Source organism: Muntiacus reevesi, chromosome 3, assembly GCF_963930625.1.
Source record: "Muntiacus reevesi chromosome 3, mMunRee1.1, whole genome shotgun sequence".
NCBI classification, from domain to species: domain Eukaryota; kingdom Metazoa; phylum Chordata; class Mammalia; order Artiodactyla; family Cervidae; genus Muntiacus; species Muntiacus reevesi.
Window position 1 is genome coordinate 71,096,487 of NC_089251.1, and position 21,355 is coordinate 71,117,841.

The 21,355-nt window shown below is 37.2% G+C and overlaps 1 pseudogene; it reads right to left on the reverse strand.

Moving 5' to 3' along the window:
• Positions 1-20,369: 20,369 nt before the first annotated feature.
• Positions 20,370-20,917, reverse strand: LOC136162926 (serine/arginine-rich splicing factor 3 pseudogene; annotated as a pseudogene).
• Positions 20,918-21,355: the final 438 nt, after the last annotated feature.

The window sequence follows — 21,355 nt, forward strand, 5'->3', positions numbered from 1 at the left end:
AGCACTTTAGTGTAATCATGCACAGAAGTTTTCCAAGGACTTCTTAAAGTAGTTAAGATGGTCCCAACTATACTTATGGGATATCTTAAGATAGACTATAATGGACTCTAGTCTTGAAGAGTCTTTAAAATAGACTTATTCTGGCTCCAGAGCTGTGTTCATAAGAAACCTACAGAGAAACCTCTTTTAGTTTTCACAGCATGCTATAATCATTATCAAGTTATTTTGTGTGACCCCCACAGTGAGAGAAGTAAATACTGCTAAGCCTTCTTTAACAAATGAGGAAAGGCATAAGAAAGGTCAAGTTTCATTTCTAATCCACTGTGTAAATTAAAAGTTTTTTTCCTAACCCTCATCCCAAACTATATTAAGAAGAGACATAGACTCTTGCTCTTATGCTAGTGTCCCTTGTTCCAAATCACTAGCGTATAAACACAGAATGTAGAACATCAGTTCACCAGTGGGCAAAACCCATTAATGGGATTTTAATATGTTTTATCTGTAGAGATCAATACAAACTCAAGTTTGCTATTTCAGCATAAAATGTCATATAAATAAACTGCTCAGTACACATAATAGTGACAAAAGTGTTCATCTAAGAAAACAAAAGCTCTCTCCGTTATAATACCCCAATGATCCCCAGTTAGACTTTGTAAATAAGTACCAGCTTCTAATTATAACTTCATAAAATAAAAAATAACATTTTCCCTCATTTTCTTATTCTTATAACAAAGCAGCAATCATAGAAATTAAGTTGGCAGGGAGTATATCCAGACAAGAACTTGATATTGCCCTGATAAATCATATTTACCAACATCAAAATATTTTGTGCCTTTTGCACACATTATCTCACTTACTACTTATAACAATCTAGATCAAAGTACAGCCAATATCATTCTCCCTGTATACAAACAAGGAAACCAAGACACAAAGTAGCTCCTGCTACTTTCCTGACAAAGAAGCAGGTGATGGTGGAGTGAGAACCATACTTTTGACTCTGAAGTCAGGTGATGTCTCCAACACATTACTACATTTCATAGTATCTAGACTACTCTTTCCAGAGTTTACAATTCTTAGTAAAACTTGTCTTGGTAACAAGGCTATGATCATTGTAATATGAGTAGGATACATTAGCTTTAAAAGCAAAACTTGCAACAAAAACTATTGCCACATTAAAGAAATGTCTTATATATAAATAAATGTCAAATTCAAACTTTTAGATCACTTAATACCCTCTAGAGGTGCTTCATGATACCATAATGGCCTGTTTCTAAAGGTATAATTTGTGTGCTTAGGAAGAATTTTTTTTTTCTTCTGGATTATAGATTTCCAGAAAGATAATATAATGATATAAAAATTCTCTTTAAAGCATTCTTATGATTTTATATTCTAAGATATATTTCTATGTTTTAATTTTAGCAAAATGAGTCATTCTTAATAATCTGAAGCAAGATATTATCAGTTTCTTTATTGCACTTATTTAAAATACATTTTAGTTATATTTTATTATCATAAACTCTTAGTAATATTAGAGGAATTGGTGATTCTACAAGTCTACTATCTATCTGAACCAGCTCTTCTTCATCAGACAAAGTGATTTTGAGTAAAGAATTGGATCTGTTCTTCAAAGATACTCAATTTTGAGATATTTTTCATGACTGGGGTATAAAGCAATTAAAAGCATGCCATTTAGTAACTGGTATATATTAAACCTGCCTCTTATCTGAAGTCTCCTTGAGTGTGTTCCACATATAAATATATAACCAAAATATTTTTAAATGTGAAGGTAAAAAAAAATTCTAATAATGGGAAAAGTAGATGGCTTCTTACCTTAGCTAAAAGATTAATTAATAAAAGCTCATAAGAACAGGTTAGCAAAGTATGTGTTGCCTATGGCTTCCACAATGGCTCATCAAGTAAAGAATCCACCTGTAATGCAAGAGACACAGGAGGTTCACCCACCTCACTACAACTGACTCAAGCACATTCCTTCATATAGCTTAGTAATTTCCCATTGTGTAGATGTACCACCGCTCCCTTATCTGTTCATCTGCTGATGGACATCTAGGTGTCTTCCACATCCTCGCTATTGTAATGGTGCTGCAGTGAACAATGAGGTGGGTGAATCGAGAGCCTATTATACAGGATGAAGGAAGTCAGAAAGAGAAAGACAAATACCATATATTTATGCATATATATGCAATCTAGAAAAATGGTACTGCTGATCCTACATGCAGGGCAGCAAAGGAGACACAGACATAAAGAACAGAATTTGGGGCTCAGAGGGAGAAGTAGAGGGTGGGATTATTTGAGAGAATAGCATTGAAGCACATATATACCATGTATAAGATAGATAATCAATGAGAGTTTTGTGTTTGATGCCTCTGGCACTTTGTGACAACTGGGAGGGAAAGGGTGAGGAGGGAGGGAGGAAGGATAGGAAGGAGGGGACACGTGTATAACTGTGGCCGATTCATATTGATGTATGGCAAAAACCATCACAATATTGTAAACTAATTATCCTCCGGGCTTCCCTGGTAGCTCCAAGGGTTATTCTCCAATTAAAATAAATTGATTAATTAAAAAAAGAGAGAGAGATTTGATCGCTGGATCAGGAAGGTCCCCTGGAGAAGGCAATGGCAGCCCACTCCAGTATCCTTGCCTTAAAATTCCCATGAACAGAGGAGCTTGGTGGGTTATGGTCCCAAAGATCACAAAGTGTCAGACATGCCTGAGTGAGGGCACATGCATTGCCTATTGAAGGAAACCTCAGGTGGGAATAGCAAAAATAATTAACATTTATTGAAAATACTGACCATTATGTCAGAATTTTACATAAAACAGCTCATGTAATCCTCACACAAAATCTGTGAGACAGACAGTGTTACTGAGATCCATTTTATATGTGAGAAAATATAATGGCGTTTGTATTAGTTTGCTAGGACTGCCATAACAAAGCACCATAGACTGTATGGCCTAGATGACAAAAATGTATTGTTTCACAGTTCTGGAGGCTAGAAGCCCATTATCCGCGTACCAGAATTGGTATTCCTCACTCATTTTTTTGGCAGCTGATAATAGACGATTTTTTTTTTTTTCCTGATAGTAAAAAGCATGATTTTTCTGTAGAAAAATCCTAGGTGACTGTACCAGAAAATGGAAGGCATGCTTTGGCCTTTGATTATAATCTTCATGGACAAAACTTACACGCTAATAATCAGAACCAAGCCAATAGCCTAACCCAATGGCAAAAGCCCTGTTAAATTAGTTTATTGGAGCTTGTTACTTTTCTGTCTGTTCCCTCCTGCCCTCCCACACTTCATTTTCCTTTCTTTTCTCTTAAACATTTTTCGTGGTCTCCTTTTTAGTTTGGTAAATATACTGGGAGATCAGCACATGGTCAGTGATATAAGGAGATTTACACAAATTACTCATTCTGCCGTGAGACAAATGCAGTGATTTTTGACACAATTTTGTACCTTTTATTCTGCTTTAAGAAAAGTCCAGTGGTGTTCATTGGGAGAAGGACCATAATGTGTTAGCACCCTTCTAGTCTTTTAAGAAGAAAAAGTGGTAGTGGTGATGTGGCAAGAGCTGAGAGGGTCAGGCTTGACCAGATTTTCTATGTGATCTCCATAAGATTAGTTTCAGGAGACTGATGTCACTAGTATAACACTTGTGTAGGGCTTGACAGGACAAGGGTCCAAAGATACTGGCAGGTCTTAGATCCTGGAGGACCATGAATGGCAGATGGAAGAGTTTGGATTCTATACAAGATGGCAAAAAGAACAGGTTTAGGATGGGGAAAATAATATCAAATTTCAATTTCAGAAAAGTTCCTTTTGGTAAGAATATGATTACATTGTAGGGATAGTAACCTATTTAGGAAAAAAAAAAATCACTTTAGACTAGATAATGAGAAATAATGACCTAATAAGAAAACAGTGGTAAGAAGAAAGAGAAAACTGTGGAACTGGGAATTAAGTATTCTTCCAACTTTCTGCAGCATGTTACATAATACCAGCTAATAAATGCCCTTGAATACATGCAGTAGAATGTATTTGGATAAAGTTACTGGTGGGGAAGAGTGGTCAAGAGTTTCAAATATGGCTCTCTTTAACTTCTTTTGTTTTAACAAGATTTAGCTTTCAGCATCTTTTTTATGAAGTAGTATGGATATTTTCCACAAATAACATTTGCTGAAGGACAGATGAGCAATTTTCTTTTCATTCTTACTTTAACTCAGTTATGTAAAGAATTTGACAACTCAGGCAGGAAATATTAAGACCAAAACTCTAGCATGAGTTTACATAGTCTGTCTCCTTTGGCTCATCCCAAATCATACATGCAACGGGGTAAAATTTAACCATTGATGCCTGATCTGAAACTCGTATTCCTAAAGAAGACGTCTTCCAGCTCTGCCAATTAGACCATAAGTTTTAGTTTCTTCTGGAACCAGGATAATAGACTGTGCCTTTATCCTCAGCAGTGTACTTCTTTGCTTTATTTTTTTCATGCTTCTTCACTTTATTTTTTATTCCTTTTCTTTATTTTAAAATCCTATATTGATCTAATAGGAGGAAGTGCAATCTTGATATTGACTACCTAAATAGACCTTCCTGCTTGTTTAGTTCCTGTTTCACTGCAAAGGAAAGCTTCATTCAATACTGTCTCCACCATCACAGCAATGATAATGTGACCACTGCACACTGCTTTATGTTTTCTTTATTTTCTCTGCACATAAATAAGGTGTCAAGTGTTTTAATACTTCATGAACAACATTCTGTAAATTATAGTAATATACTGTACTTCTCTGACCTTTTCAATATTGTGTGATTTGGTTGGCTGGCCTCTCTATTTATAGCCCTGCTGAGTAGAGGGGAAGGAATGAATATCCTGCTGCTAATGAAAATATCATATATTGAAAGAGTCAAGTGATGATACTGTCTTGGTCCAGATGACTATATTTCACAAGATATACAGCATTGCACATTGTAATTCTGATAAATCATTCTCCTGACAAAAGGTATAATGAGATTAGAAAATTGCCAAAATGAATTCATTTACAGACAGGGTTTGTACCTAGGCTAAGAACAGTGTGAATATTTAAACAAAACCTCATTAGAATCTGAGGTTTAAAGTCATATTCCCCTTATTTCTCTACTGATACTTAAGATGGCACATTTGGTACTTATATTAGTGAAGAATGGTTCAGAATGATGGTAGAGAATTTTCTTTTATAGCCTTAGAATACAGTGATCAAATTGCATTTTGTCTTACATTCATTTGGAATGTTTGGCATAGTTTTGCCTTTTGGGAATAAGGAATGCATTTTTTAGGCTTCATGCTAAATGTTTTTAATGATAGAGGTAATATAACAAATTATGCAGAGAGAATTAATAATATTGCTGCCATTTTGGGCTCTATGCCTATGCCGACTTGTGTTATATTGCCTGCTGAAAAAGTATTTAAGACATTTCTAACTTTCATGAGCTGTTCAGTAAACACATCAGTACTGTTATTCAACTTCTTTTGGACTATGCCTCTACCTTGCAGGAAAGAGAAGGAATACATAAGCCAATTTTATCACAACAGAGTCTCTTCTATGTCAATTTGTGTAACTACTTTGTCATTATTCAAAAGTAACTTTTGCCCTAAGAACATGTGGAAGAGAAGATGAGCTCTCTTTCAGTCCTTGTTAATTTGCCATGATATATTACTGCATATGAGAGCAATCCTAATTAATATAATGTCCTGGCTTATTTCACAGGCATCCAAACTCCGAAGACATCAGTGTATCATCTATAACCCAAGCTCTGAGAAACATGGCTCTGCACACCCCACTCTATTCTCTGAAGGCCCCCCGCCTTTTTCATTTTCTGTGCTTTGTAAATGAAGAGCTTTCACTTCAGGGAGACCTGCAGCCTTCCCTTCTGAGAAGCGGTGGAGATCTGCTCTGCCGTACAAGTTCAATTTCAATTAGTGTCTTGGATTTGCTCATTAAAGCAGCTTAGAGGGAGCCATTATATGTTAAAGGATTTTAGACAGGCTAGGTATGATTTATAACATAAGGTGGAATTAGACAGGTTTAGTTTGATTAAACAGCACATGTGTTGGGGTGGTGGTAGAAAGATTTATGAAGTGAAATCAAATCAAAGAGAGAAAAATGAAATGACTGTGTGTAGCATGAAAGAGGATATATGTAGTTGGAGACACTTAATCATATCTGCAACTCTATCTACCTGAATTCCTAATATTTGCTCAGGAATTTCCCAAAGCTTGTCTCATTTTATCTTCAGGATGATTCTGCAAGATAATCCTGCTCTTCCCATTTACAGAAGAGGAAACTGAGATTCTAAGAAGTTAAACAACTTACTTAAGGACAAACAGCTAGGCTGGTACAGAGCCATGAATCAAACTCAGATTATTGTTGTTTTCTTTCTGTTTCTAAATTCCATGTTCTTTGTATTTCTCCATAATGTTCTTGAAAGTCATTAGTCTGTTTCTCTCAGGCTGTTTACACATAGCAATATCTCAGGTCTCACCTGAAATACTAAAGACCTTTCAATCTGCCCCAGTAGAGAGAACTACTTAAAGCACAGGTCATCCACAGCTTCATGATCATTTGTAACATTTTAGTGTCATATGTTAGTGCTATTTCAATTCTACATGGGGAAAGTGGCCTCAAAGGTTGTGCTTCATGTCTTAAGTTATCAATTTGTTTGGAGAGAAAAGAGTCACAAAACTGAGAGAATGCTTGTTCTAAAGGCAGAGTCCTGGGATGCTGGGCATATTGCTGAAACACTGTGGTGTCCACTGTTTCGTACTTGGCTAAAGCATTAAAGAAAATCTACCAGATTCAAATTCCATACTCTCTGCTGGTGTTTCTCTTGGAGGATATTCATCAGCTTTGTTGTTCGCTTGCTCATGTCCAACTCTTTTTGACTGCATGGACTGCAGCTTGCCAGGCTTCCCTGTCCTTCACTGTCTCCCAGAGTTTGATCAAATTCATATCCATTGAGTTGGTGATACTATCTAACCATCTCATCTTCTGCCACACTCTTCTCCTTTTGCCTTCAGTCTTTTCCAGAATCAGGGTCTTTTCCAATGAGTCAGCTCTTTGCATAAGGTGGCCAAAGTATTGGACCTTCAGCTTCAGCTTCAGTGCTTCCAATGAGTATTCAGTATTGATCAGTTGGGAGCCCGAAATACTGAATTATTCAATAGAACCTCAGGCAGTTCTTACTTCTGTGGTGAGCTGATAGAGTATTGTATTGTATCTCCCTTTGTCTATCTATGGGCTTCCTTGATTATTGGTTCTGTTAAAAAAATATCCCTGTACATTTGACTGGTGCTAGAACTTGGAGAGGTTACATATAGCATGAGTTTTTTGTTTTGTCTTAGCTGATTTAGGACGCAGTGGTACTCACTAGCCATGTTAAAGATAAGTATCTGTCAGCAGTTTTATAGTAACTGATTCCTGTCAGGATCTATAACATCACTCCATAAAAAACCTCTCTTGGCTGAAATTTGACATGTAAAATCTCAGTCTTTTAAAGGGAGAAAGAAGATTAAAGGGGAAAAAATGTGTTCAGGAGTTTAACGTGAACTCTTTATGTGTGAGATGATTCCAGCCACACACTTTACCAAAGCCACTCAAGGTAACTTTATGGTCATGACCTTTTATTTTAAATTAGGGAATTCCTGAGAGAGGAACTCCATATTCTGATGAACATATCTGATGTGTGCGAAATAACTATTATGAATAAGGAAAGTTTAAGAAGTGGAATTTGAATTATTTTATCAATTTCACTATTTTATCACAGATTCTCCCTTCTCAGGGCCAATAGCTGACAAATTTATAGATCAGTCAATAGTATATTGTGTTAAATAGTTTGCTGCATGCTTAATTACCTAAGTGTTATTCTTTTCCTTAAGTTTATATTCTATCTAGAGTGATGTTATAAAATATAGAGAAAAATATCCCAAAGTTGCTAATATACTATAAGTCATATTTCCCCCCTAGTTCTGACTTTACAGTTTTCTCTTGAGATCTCAAAATTTTACTCCATTTCTTTTCTGATTTCTCCACGAACTACCTTGCTCACTTCCCTGATCCAGGGACATAAAGGCTGAAAAGTCTTAGAAAGGAAAAACAGGGCCGTTTTCAGTAAATAAGATTATTAATAACAAGCCTGGAGTGTCTAGCCTACATTCTCCTTAATTGATACATACTTATGTTTGTATTATTATTCTATCAATTTTTATTACTATAAACCAAAAAGAAAAAAATCCTCAAAACAAAATTTTAAAGAATAAAGACAAAGAAAGGAGGAGTGAAGCTAATGATGGGGAGGCATATGCACTAGTCTATGGAGGAAGGGGCAGGGCTTTCTCAACAAAGTTGGGTGCCACCCACTTTTCATCCATTTTTGGTCCTTAATGTCCTGTCATTGCTGCTGCTGGTGGTCGTGTTAGTCGCTCAGTCGTGTCCAGCTCTTTGTGGCCCCGTGGACTGCAGCACGCCAGGCTTCTCTGTCCTTTGCCATCTCCTGAAGATAGCTCAAACTCATGTCCATTGAGTCCGTAATGCCATCCAACCATGTCATTCTCTGTCATCCCCTTCTCCTCCTATCTTTATCTTTCCCAGCATCGGGGTCTTTTCTAATGAGTCAGCTCTTTGAATCAGGTGGCCAAAGTACTGGAGCTTCAGCTTCAGCTTCAGCATCAGTCCTTCCAATGAATATTCAGGACTGATTTCCTTTAGGATTGACTGGTTTGATATCCTTGCAGTCCAAGGGACTCTCAAGAATCTTCTCCAGCACCACAGTTCAAAAACATCAATTCTTTGGTGCTCAGCTTTCTTTATAATACAACTCTCACATCCATACATGACTACTGGAAAAACCATAGCTTTGACAAGACAGACCTTTGTCAGCAGAGTAATGTCTCTGCTTTTTAATATGATGTGTAGGTCATAACTTTTCTTCCAAGGAGCAAGCATCTTTTAATTTCATGGCTTCAATCACCATCTGCAGTGATTTTGGAGTCCAAAAAATAAAGTCTGTCACTGTTTCCATTGTTTCCCCATCTATTTGCCATGCAGTGATGGGACCGGATGCCATGATCTTAGTTTTCTGAATGTTGAGTTTTAAGCTAGCTTTTTCACTCTACTCTTTCACTTTCATCAAGAGGCTCTTGAATTCCTCTTCTCTTTCTGTCATAAGGGTGGTGTCATCTGCATATCTGAGGTTATTGATATTTCTCCCAGCAATCTTAATTCCAGCTTGTGCTTCATTCAGCCCAGCATTTTGCATGATGTACTCTGCATATGAATTAAATAAGCAGGGTGACAATGTACAGCCTAGATACTCTTTTACCGGTTTGGAATCAGTCCGTTGTTTCATGTCCAGTTCTAACTGTTGCTTCTTGACCTGCATACAGGTTTCTCAGGTAGCAGGTAAGGTGGTCTGGTGTTCCCATCTCTTGAAGAATTTTCCAGTTTGTTGTGACTCACACAAAGGCTTTAGCATAGTCAGTGAAGCAGAAGTAGATGTTTTTCTGGAATTCTCATTTTCTTTGATCCAACAGATGTTGGCAATTTGATCTCTAGTTCCTCTGCCTTTTCTAAATCAGCTTGAACATCTGGAAGTTCTCGGTTCACATATTGTTGAAGCCTAGCTTGGAGATTTTTGAGCATTACTTTGCTCGCATATGAAATGAGTGTAACTGTGCATTAGTTTGAACATTCTTTGGAGTTGCCTTTATTTGGGATTGGAATGAAAACTGACCTTTTCCAGTCCTGTGACCACTGCTGAGCTTTCAAAAATGCTGTTGGTAGGCATGCCATTTAATATGCTAATGCAATAAAACCAGCATAAAATAAGATGTTGGAGGTCAGATTCTTCACCAACTTTCCAGCTGGTTCCACCAGTTTGGTTGCTTGCTTGTTTTTAATTTTTAATTTGTTTGTATTAATAGCTTCCTATCTGTGCTGTTGCTGTTGTTGTTCAGTCTCTAAGTCATCTCTGATCCTTTGTGACCCCATGGACTATGACAGGTTCCCCTGTCCTCACCATCTCCCAGAATTTCTCATGTCATGTCCATCGAGTTGGTGATTCTTATGTCTGAACCCTTCAACTTAAAGATTTGTGTTAACTCCTGCTAAAAGTGGGGGTTTGACAGGTTTTGAGCAAGGACACTTCTGCTAAAAGTAGAGATTGATGGGTTTTGAACAAAGATCTGAAGTAGCTCTGGCAATAGGAGAGGCCTTTAAAAAAAACACACACAATTATGAATGCAAAATTTAGTTTAGCATCTTAGGAGACCCCTGAGAGGGCTCAACCTGAAGAGGGCTCAGTGTGAGAGGCTCAACCTAAAGCTTAATCCTCATTAACCTTATGGTAAATATGCCTGTGTCCCTGAGAATTAAGGGGGCAATTAGCAGAACTCATATATTTCTCTCCTAGAACAGGATTGGGCTTCTCATCGGTAAAGAACCTGCCTGCAGTGAAGGAGATGCAGGTTCTATCCCTGGGTCGAGAAGATTCCCTGGAGTAGGAAATGGCAACCCACTCCAGTATTCCTGCCTGGGCAATCCCATGGACAGAGGTTGCAAAGAGATGGAGGTGTCTTAACTAAACAACAACAGAACAGTGTAGCAAACAAAAATATAGTTTACTTTGAAATAATTATAAGCTTACAAAAAAAGTTGCAAAATACTATATATGGCTATTTCCTGAATGTGCTTCATCCAACTCTTTTAGCACTGATATTTTACAAAGCATGATATAATTACCCAAATTATATTAATATCAGTACAATAATATTAACTCAAATATCGACTTGACTTCATTATTTTTACCAGTTCTTTTTCACTCATGTCCTTTACCTCTTCCAGGAGCCAATCCAGGATAGCACAGCACATTTCATTGTGATGTCTTGTCTCTCCCAATCTATGATAGTTTCATAGTCTTTCCTTTTCTTTCATGACCTTGACACTTTCGAAGAGAACTAGGTAATTATTTTATAGAATCTTCCCTGAGTTGGGTTTTCCTAATATTTCCAAATTATTGGATGAAGGACTTGCATCACGTAAGTGATATGCCCTTCTAAATGCATCATATCAAGAAGTACATGATGTTGATTTGTCTTATTACTGGTGATGTTAACACTGATCTCTTAGTTAAGATACTATCTACTAAGTTTATCCATGGTAAATAAACTATTTTTACCCTTTAATATTAATAAAACCTGCAAATATTCCATTTTCTTCAAACTTTTGCCCACTAATTTTAGCTTCTGTCTGTGGATTATTTTATTAGAAGAGCTCTGGAGTTCTAATAATGGTTGCTCTTTTCCTCTTATCTTCTGCATTTATTAATTAGAATTCTTCCATAAGACATCAGTACTTACTAGAGGCAAGATCCACCATTTATTTATTTGTTCAATTATTTATTGTACTGTGCATGCTTACTCATGTCACACTCTTTGCAACCCTGTGGACTGTAGCCTGCCAGGCTTCTCTGTCCATGAGATTTCCTAGACAAGAACACTGGAATGGGTTGCCATTTCCTACTCCAGGGGATCTTCCAGATCCAGGGATTGAACCTGTGTCTCTTGCATTGGGAGGCAGATTCTTTACCACGGAGCCACTGGGGAAGCCCTATTGCACTGTGGACTCACGGATATTTTATTCTATGGGTTATAATTTAATATTATTTATTTTGTTGCTCAAATTATTGGAGCTTTGGTCTTTGAGAGCTCTTTCAGTTTGGCTCCTCTGTCAGAAGCAAATTTTGAATAATATATCTTGTGTTTCTCCAGCCTCTTGAAAACACTGACTCCACAATCAAATTTCTTAAATTTTGTGTCCCCCCTCTCCTGAATGATCTTACATAAATGGCTACTCTTACACCTAAGACCTGCCCCAATGTTTTTATCCCCAGTGTCTTCTTGTATGCTTCCTGTAGTCCTGCTTTGTACATGATTTTTCATCATAAAAGCCCAAGGATAGTCCCTGATAGGAGCCTTGGAAGGTGTGAGGAGTAGAGGGGACTAAGCTGGCCAAGCACTCTCTTTTCTGCCAGACAAAGGAGAAAGAATATTTGTTATCCAGCCCATATGCACGTACCAGAGCTACGAATAAATTCTTAACATGCTTTATTTTCTGTATTTCTCATCACTTGCCTTATTGCCTAATTTTTTTTTTTTTTTTTTTTTGCCTTATAGCCTATTTTATAAATGAAGAAACTGAATTTAAGTGACTTGTCCAAACTAGCACTGCTAGTAAGTACTCTGCATGATGACTTGTCTCCTAGAGTTGGGCCAAGGCTACTTTAGCTCATGTGGGTTATAAAGAATGACTATGCTGGAAACAGAAATGAGAGAAGGAGAATTACAGATGAATAGCTTCATAAAAATAAACAGGGAGAAGGCGAGGGTGGGATGTTTTGAGAGAACAGCATCGAAACATGTATATTATCTATAGTGAAACAGATCACCAGCCCAGGTTGGATGCATGAGACAAGTGCTCGGGCCTGGTGCACTGGGAAGACTCAGAGGGATCGGGTAGAGAGGGAGGTGGGAGTGGGGATCAGGGTGGGGAATACATGTAAATCCATGGCTGATTCATGTCAATGTATGACAAAACCCACTACAATATTGTAAAGTAATTAGCCTCCAACTAATAAAAATAAATGAAAAAAAATAAACAGGGAATGATTATAAAGAGATTGCTCCAATATCCCTAATTTCAACATCAAAACACTTATTTTTGTAGTAGTAGGTTTAGTGAGGATATACTTTTAATGAACAAAAAGATTCCAAAAAGTCAAGGAAACCAATTCTTAAAATTATCATTAGAGAGAAAATTCCATGTTCTTTCAGTTCTAAGCAGGACTGAAAATGTGGCACACTTTGATTAAGATCAGTTTTGATGTTTTTTCAGGGAGAGACAGATAGCTCAGGACTTTTTGGGCTGGGGATACCTAATGCTTCTTTGCAATGATGGTGAAAATTAAGCCCTTGATTTTTGAGATCCCTTACTCCAAATTTTACGAAATGACAGATCACCTAGCAATCCATTTCTTTCAAAAGATATAATTACAATTGTCCTATCCTTAATTACTTCAGATACTCATGATTTATTTGAATATGTTGTGAACATACAGTGATTTATGCTTATTTATCATAATGGGTTTTGAGGCAGGCCTAAAAATATACATACATAATGTATGTTTACATTTTATAGAGTGAAATAGTCAAATGCTCCTTTCAAAGCTCATCCTATGAAGGTTGCTTGTAAAGAGTGGATGGTGTTGACACATTTCCAAAGGCTATCAATCTGGGAAGGCTGAAAATGGTAAAGTTTCTTTTGTTGTTCAGTTGCTAAGTTCAGTTGCTAAGTCAGACTCTTTGAGACCCCATTAACTGCAGCATACTAGGCTTCTTCATCATTCACTATCTCCAGGAGTTTGCTCAAACTCATATACATTGAGTCAGTGATGCCATCGAACTTGTTCATCCTCTTGTTCACCCCCTTCTCTTGTTTTCAACCTTTGACAGCATCAGTGTCTTTTCTGATGTGTCGATCCTTTGCATCAGTCGTCAAAGTATTGGAGCTTCAGCATCAGTCCATCCAATGAGTATTCAGGGTTGATTTCCTTTCAGATTGACTGATTAGATCTCCTTGTGGTCCAAGAGACTCTCAAGAGTCTTCTCCAGCATCATAGTTCAAAAGTATCAATTCTTTGGCACTCAGCCTTCTTTATGGTCCAACTCTCACATCTGTATATGACTACTAGGAAAACTATAGCTTTGACTATATGGAACTTTCTCAGCAAAGTGATGTCTCTGCTTTTTAATACACTGTCTAGTTTAGTCATAACTATTCTTCCAAGGATCAAGTGTCTTAATTTTGTGACTACAGTCACTGTCCACATTGATTTTGGAGTCCAAGAAAATGAAATCTGACACTGTTTCCACATTTTCCCTATCTGTTTGCCATGAAGTGATGAGCCCAGATGCCATAATCTTTTTTGAATGTTGAGTTTTAAGCCAACTTTTACACTCTCCTCTTTTACATTCTCATCAAGAGGCTCTTTAGCTCCTCTTCACTTTCTGCCATTAAAGTAGTATTATCTGCATATCTGAGGTTATTGATATTTCTTCTGGCAAACTTCATTCCAGCTTGTGCTTCATCCAGCCAGCATTTTTCATGATGTACTCTACATATAAGTTAAATAAACAGATACTATACAGCCTTGATGTACTACCTTCCTAATTTGAAACCAGTTCATTGTTCCATGTCCAGTTGTAACTGTTGCTTCTTGACTGCATACAGGTTTCTCAGGAGGCAGGTAATGTGGTCTGATGTTCCTATCTCATTAAGAATATTCCACAGTTTGTTGTGATCCACACAGTAAAAGGTTTTAGCATAGTCAATGAAGTAGCAGTAGCATTTTTTTTTTTACATTTCCTTGTTTTTTGTATGATCCAGAGTATGATGGCAATTTGATCTTTGGTTCCTGTGCCTTTTCTAAATTCAGCTTGTACATATGAAAGTTCTGTGTTCACATACTGTTGAAGCCTAGCTTGAAGGATTTTGAGCATAAACTTGCTTGACATGCTGCTGCTGTTGCTGAGTCGCTTCAGTCCGACTCTGTGCAACCCCATAGACGGCAGCCCACCAGGCTCCCCCGTCCCTGGGATTCTCCAGGCAAGAACACTGGAGTGGGTTGCCATTTCCTTCTCCAATGCATGAAAGTGAAAAGTGAAAGTGAAGTTGCTCAGTCATGTCTGAATCTTAGCGACCCCATGGACTGCAGCCCACCAGGCTCCTCTGTCCTTGGGATTTCCCAGGCAAGAGTACTAGAGTGGGGTGCCATTGCCTTCTCTGGCTCACATATGAAATGAGTGCAATTGTATGATAATTTGAATATTCTTTGGCATTGCCTTTCTTTGGGAATGGAATGAAAACTGACCTTTTCCAGTCCTGTGGCCACTGCTGAGTTTTCCAAATTTGCTGGCATACTAAGTGCAGCACATGAACAGCATCATCTTTTAGGATTTGAAATAGCTCAGCTGCAATTCCATCACCTCTACCGACTTTGTTCGTAGAAATGCTTCCTACGGTCCACTTGACTTCACACTCCAGGATGTCTGGCTCTAGGTAAGTGACCACACCATCGTATTACCTTGGGTCACTAAGGGCTTTTTTTGTACAGCTCTTCCATGCATTTTTGCCACCTCTTCTTAATCTCTTCTGCTTCTGTTATTTCCTTGCCATTTTTCTCCTTTATTGTGCCTATCCTTGCATGAAATATTCCCTTGGCATCTCCAATTTTCTTAAAGAGACCTCTAGTCTTTCCCAGTCTATTGTTTTCCTCTATTTCTTTGCAATGTTTACTTAAGAAGACTTTCTTATCCTCCTTGCTATTCTCTGTTATTCTGCATTCACTTGGCTATATCTTTCCCTTTCTCCTTTTCCTTTCACTTCTCTTTTCTCAGCTATTTGTAAGGCCTCCTCAGACAACCATTTTGCCTTCTTGCATTTCTTTTTCTTGGGAATGGCTTAAGAACCTCCGTCCACAGTTCTTTATGCACTCTGTCTACCAGATCTAGTACCTTGAATCTATTCGTCACCTCCACTGTATAATCATAAGGGATTTGATTTAGGTTGTATCTGAATGATCTAGTGGTTTTAGGGAAAACCACTTTCTTCAATTTGAGCCTGGATTTTGTAATAAGGAACTGATGGTTGGAGTCACAGTCAGCTTCAGGTCTTGTTTCTCTAGGGAATTTTCACAGTACAGGGAAAAGTAGTACAGAAATGAAGAAGAAATATGATGTGCTATGATGCTATCTTACGTAAAATTCACAAGAGAAATATTTGAGCTGCAATGTTCCACATCATAAGGTATGTCTATGTGTGAAGCATGTATGTATGGAAAAATCTGTTATAGATTCTGAAATGAAGAGAAATAATCTGTCTTCTTTTGCTCCCTAGAACTTCTGCCTCTCCATAGAATTATCTTTTTCCAAAGTCTACAGCCAGATTTCAGAAGAGTGTGACTTAATTGGATTAGACCTTTGAGGGATCTATGTAAGAAAAGCATTTAATGTATCTTAAAGAATAACATGAAGACTGAGACATTTTGAAAGCATTGCGTCAAAGTGAAGAGCATAAGATTTTCAGGCAGGAGGAACAACTTAAAGTAGGAAAACATGAGCCCTATATAAGGAGTAGAGTGCATATAATGAGATTTAAGTTCAGAAAGCAGTACCTAATGAGAACACCAAACTAAGGAATTCACATTTTATTCTATAAGCAGAAAAAAGTCATCAAGATATTTTTTTTTTGAATAGTGGAATAGTGGGAGGACAAGATCAGAAGAATACTATAAAAATGTGAATGTGACCCTAAGATACACTAGAGAGAGAAGATATTATAAGGAGGCAGAACAATTAGGAAGTTAGTCTAGGTAAGTGATAATAAATATTTTGAACATTAGTTATAGAGTGGAATGGGCAAGATGGATGGGAACAGTGCCACTGAGTTAAAATCTGCAGGAATAAATTATGAGTTAGTAATTTTTTTTTTAATTTAAAGAAGCTAGTAAGTTATTTTTTTCATACTGACAGGAAAAATGGAAAATCAAACTATCAAAGAATCTAAAAGCTTTTCATGTAGTTTTTACAGATAATTTAAAATATATATTTAACCACATTTTACAAATGGATGAAAATCAGTTGTTCATTAAGAGAACAGTAAGATTGACTTGAACATATAATCCATATTGATCTTTTTATTCTGAATTTCTAATATGTGATACCTATTTTTATAGTATTCATTTGCCAATTTAGTGTGTAGTGTGATATAAAGTTTTACTGAAATTTTAATTTTATCACGAACAACTTTTATATTTGTTTATCATATACCTACAATTATATTCTAAGATAATTTTTTCAGGAGAGGAAAGAACAGCATATAAAGTCTATACTTTTAATTTCCCCATGGTATCTGTTAACTATAGCAGATGAGCTAATATATGCATATTTTAACAAGCTGTACCAATGATTAGATTAATATGAAAGAGTAAGAATTTTTTTCAGTGTAGTAGGTATAATAGCAGCAATTATAATGAATTTCTTTTCTTTATTGTGCTAAACTTTATGAGTATTCATGTTTGTAAAAATTCACTTTTATTTCAAATGAAATCTTAATTCTCTTTTTTGAAACAGAATTCATGACAGAAACTTGATGTGTTATATTTTCATTTTATATCTAATTATATGGGCCAGGAGTGATGACTCATGACAGATCAAACAGAAGGTTAACATTTTAAAACCCCTTACAATAAAAGTGAGCTCTCTAAGATTTATGCACGAGGAATGTTAGCTATCAGGATCAAACTCCCTAAAGTTAAGAAGGTAAAAATACGTAAAAGCATATGAATGCAAGTACATTCCTACTAAACTCTTTTGCTATATATTGACATTCTTTAGAAAATACATATTTCTACCTCACTGTGAATCTGGAGATGCAAAATAACTAGATCTCATGTTTTAGATGGGGCAACTTTATTAAACCACTTGATTTGAAGTTCAGTTCAGTTCAGTCACTCAGTTGTGTCCGACTCTTTGCAACCCCATGGACTGCAGCACTCCTGTCCATCACCAACTCCCAGAGTTTACTCAAACTCATGTTCTTTGAGTCAGTAATGCCATCCAACCACTTCATCCTCTGTCATCCCCTTCTCCTCCCGCCTTCAATCTTTCCCAGCATCAGGGTCTTTTCAAATGAGTCAGTTCTTCACATCAGATGGCTAAAGTAGCTGATTTGAAGTAGCTGCATGATAAACCTCCTTGGGTACAAGCAATGGTCTCAAAATAATTTATCCATAAAAACACATATATATCTATTCCTTATGAGAAGGGAATTCAATATCACTGTTCCCTCTTCCCCATAAAAAAACAGTCATTGATTAGCACCAACCCAAACACCTGCCCCCCAAATTAGTTTGCAATTGACAGTCATTGCTTTGACCTCCAAGACATTGCAGGGAACTTTCTTGGCTTCTGTTTACATATTAAACAAACTGAATAAATATTAAGCACAGCATAAGAAAAACTATTCCCTTACAGACCTGGAACAAAAGAAGCCTATATTCCAGAGATTTACTACAGAAAAATATTTGTACTATATGAGGTACTGTTGGATTTATGTATACAAGTCACGGTTGCTCTTCTTAAAGAGCTTCCAAAGAAGCAGAGATAAAGCATGTATGCAAACCACTGTGATACAAAGCGGAACCTGCTGACATCACCTCATGAGATTAGAAGTGATCACAAATGCTACAACAGTTCAAAGAAGGAAGGCAACAATTCCAATTGGGCTTATCAAATAAAAGTCCCTAGGAAAAGTAGGAGTTGAGCTGGGCAGCAAAATCTGGTAGGATTTAGAAAGTTAAATATCAGGAGATTGGGAACTACAGGTATGAGAATAACAAGACTAAGTCAAAATATGAAATAATCTAATTGAATTTGGGGTACTGAAGGAGCTAGGCCTACTTTTGTTGTTTTCTAAGAAGTCACAGATTTAGATTTTGAATAATTCTTTTGGTCCTCAACTACACCTGGTGTCACATCCCATCATTCAATTTGACCTCCTTGATGACCAGCCTCATTTCCTGATTCTTGCCTGCATCCTTGGCTTGCCTTACCAGCCTGATTTGCTGTTTAGTCCCCTCCTTTGACTTTGGCTCCTGTTACTGATGAATTTCACTTAAAATGCTTACCACTGAACAATTTCTCCCTCTCCTCACTGGCCTATTACCTTTTGGCAAACTCATAAACATAATGAAATGGCATATATTTCATTAATTTTTGTTGTTCAGTCACTAATTCATGTCAAACTCTTTGTGACCACATGAACTACAGCATGCCAGGCTTCTCTGTCCATCACTATCTCGAGGGGTTTGCTCAAACTCATGTCCATTGAGCCAGTGATACCATCCAACCATTTCATCCTCTGTCATCCCCTTCTCTTCTTGCCTTCATTTTTTCCTGGCACCAATGTCTTTTCTAATGAGTCAACTCTTTGCATCAGGTGGCCAAAGTACTAGACCTTCAGCTTCAGCATCAGACCTTCCAATGAATAATCAAGGTTGATTTCCTTTAGGATTCGCTGGTTTGATTTGCTGTCCAAGCAACTCTCAAGAGTCTTCTCCAGCACCACAGTTCAAAGTGTCCATTCTTCAGCACGTACCTTCTTTATGGTTAAACTGTCACATCCATACATGACTACAGGAAAAACCATAGCTTTGACAAGATAGACATTTGTCAGCAAAGTGATGTCTCTGCTTTTTAAACACTGTCTAGGTTTGTCATAGCTATTCTTCCAAGCAGCAAGTGTCTTTTAATTTTGTGGATGCAGTCATCATCTGCAGTGATTTTAGAGACCAAGAAAATGAAATCTGACACTGTTTCCACATTTTCCCCATCTATTTGCCATCAAGTGATAGGACTGGATGCCATGATCTTCTTTTTTTTTTTTTTTGTAACCAAAACTTTAATCCCAAGGATTCTCACAAAACATATTACAAATGACAGCATGAAAAAAGAATCTTGCACAGTAACTCACTTCAGCTCTACAATGTACCCTTAAACTGGCAGGACATTTGTTATCTTGAGTAAGTCAGATTTCCAAATAAAGAACGTTACAAAGAGCTATGTATTCATATATAGCAATCACAGAAGGAACTTACAACCTAAAGCAAAGGTAAACTAACTTCCTTGAAACTTCTTAGATTCTACACCAACTGGACAACCTTTTTGTCCAGTGTGAAGACTAGTGGGATTTTTAAACCTCTAATCTAGTTTAAGGGTGAAGCTTTAATTTTTCCAGCTGGTTTTTGAGTTCACAGCAGTTTTTAAAAACTGCTTACCTACAGCTGTATACCATATCCCAGCTATGTTGAAAAAAATCTTCCAATTTTTGCCAGTTTTTATTTCCATAATGTTAAACATTGACTTTAGCTGGGCAGGAGTTAAGAGATTTATTATCAGCCTATGCAAGACTAAAATTCAGAGCAAATTAAATTTTGCTTAAGGGAACATTGTAAAGTAACAATTCTTGATATTACATGCCCCATATGATCCATTTCAAACCATAGAGAATTACACCTTTGTGTCACTGTTCCAACAGACAAACAAATGTGAACAGCTAAAACATTTTAAAAATGCACCAAGCTTATGAAGTCTCAAACAAAACTTGAATTTTCTGTACATACTCCTGTCAAATGAAGTTATTTCCTGTACACCACTCCTCTAGCAAACTTGTCTTCTATTTCCTTTCATTTGACCTAGATCGGCTACGAGACTTTAGAAAGATCGGGACGGCTTGTGATTTCTCTCCCGGGACAGTGATCTCTCTCTTCTCCTATCTCTAGAAAGGGACCTGCTCCGGCTGCGGGAGAAGCTTCTCCGTCTTGGAGATCTGCGCCGAGGTGGAGGACTCCTCCTCCGATAATCATCTCGAGGGCGACGACCCCAAGGAGGAGATGGGCCACGATTACGACTTCTCTTTTCACCATTCGATAGTTCCACTCTTACTCGGCAGCCACACAGTGTTCTCCCATCTAGCTCTCGAACAGCATCAGCTGCATCTCGGGGATCTTCAAATTCAACAAAAGCAAAGCCGGGAGGGTTTCTAGCAACCCACACACTTCGGAGTGGTCCATAATAGCCAAAAGCTCGTTCCAATTCAGTCTTGTTACCATTGTTTCCAAGATTACCTACATAAACTTTACAGTCCAATGGACAGGAATCACGATGCATTTCGAGATCTTGGGTTAGAAATGCAGAGGTCCAAATCCACAGAACCTAGGCTAGGTCTTCTCAGTCCCCTCCCGCCCAGCGTTCCCGGATGCTCTCGCACACCAGGCGTCCACGAAATGGCGGCTTCATTTTTTAAATGCTGGGTTTTAAGCCAGCTCTTTCACTTTCCTTTCACCTTCATCAAGAGGTTCTTTAGATCCTCTTCACTTTCAGCCATTAATATCATCTGCATATCTGAAGTTGTTGATATTTCTCATGGCATGCTAAATTAAGTCCCTTGTTAGGAAGATATAATTTTGTATAGCTGGGTTGTGAGAAACAAGATTGAAATATTATGAAAAAACTGAGGAAATAAAAGCATATGGATTTTATTCTATAGGTCATAATTAATCCAATTTTCCCCATGCTTTCCTACAATCTATACTATATTTCACTTATTTTTTCTTTAAAGTGGTTTTTAAAATTTTGTATTCATTTTCACATTGTTGTTCAGTTGCTCAGTTGTGTCCAACTC